The sequence below is a fragment of the Brassica oleracea genome, chromosome C4 (assembly GCF_000695525.1).
Source record: "Brassica oleracea var. oleracea cultivar TO1000 chromosome C4, BOL, whole genome shotgun sequence".
Taxonomy (NCBI): domain Eukaryota; kingdom Viridiplantae; phylum Streptophyta; class Magnoliopsida; order Brassicales; family Brassicaceae; genus Brassica; species Brassica oleracea.
This window is the reverse complement of record NC_027751.1, coordinates 44468208-44469282: the sequence shown is the minus strand read 5'-3', so window position 1 is coordinate 44469282 and position 1075 is coordinate 44468208.

Genomic DNA, 1075 nt, shown 5'->3' with positions numbered 1-1075 from the left:
CATATTATCATTCTATACATGTAAAACATAATGTATCCAAACTTATAGACTTTAGAATCTTAGTCTTATAGATAATGGCTTACATGGCCGAACCTTTTATAGCTAATGACTTACTTGACCGAACCTTTATAGGTAATGGATTGTGTGCGGCCAAGTCACGGCCGAGCCGTTTATTCTCATGGTCTCTTTAGCCGGGTAATGGCCTCTTTGGTTTGGCCGTGATTATCATGGCCTCTACGGCCGAGGAATGGTCCTTTATGGCCGAGTAATGACATGGATTCATCCTGATCTATGTCAGTTTTATTTGTATCAGGATATCTCATCTCACTGCTCCTCTTTAGTACCTTGTCATTCTCAATCACCGTTAGGTAAGAGATCAGGTCATTGTAAGTGGTAGAACCTCTTTCTATGTAGATATGTTTTGACAACAAATCTTCTGGATGGAATGTGGAGTATGTCTTGAGAATAGACAATCATTATCTGTTACCTCTTCTCCACACATTCTCAGTTGGTACACGACCCTGGACAAGGCAAAGTGAACCTCGGCCACTAAAGTGAACCTCGGCCACTGTCTCAAAGTCTTGGTATCTGAGACTCATCCAATGGTGTCTGACCTTTGGTAATAACACCATTGTGTATCTGGACTTTAATTATGTCCAAAGGTCACGAGGATTCTTAATATGTAGATACTGATTTCTCAGTTCTTCAGTGAGATGATGGCTCATAACAGTTTATGGCTCTTAACTTTTCACTTTCAATTTCATCATTTCTTTCATTGATATATTTCCCGAGTCCTCTAGACTTCAGGGCAATTGAAGTGTTCATTTCCATTCTGGATAATATCTTCCAGGGAGATTTAGAATGACATAATCCATGAGATTAAATCTCGGCATCTGAAATCATATTATCAATCAATTCTTGATTTAGAGTTCTTGCAACCAATTCAAATAATCAGTGCATATGATTTCATAAGTCTCTCTATGATACTTGGATCACTCGGTCATGTTTTGTGATGCTTAGACTTCACGGCCATTATTTGATACAACGATCTTAAGGATCGGATCATGATGCAATC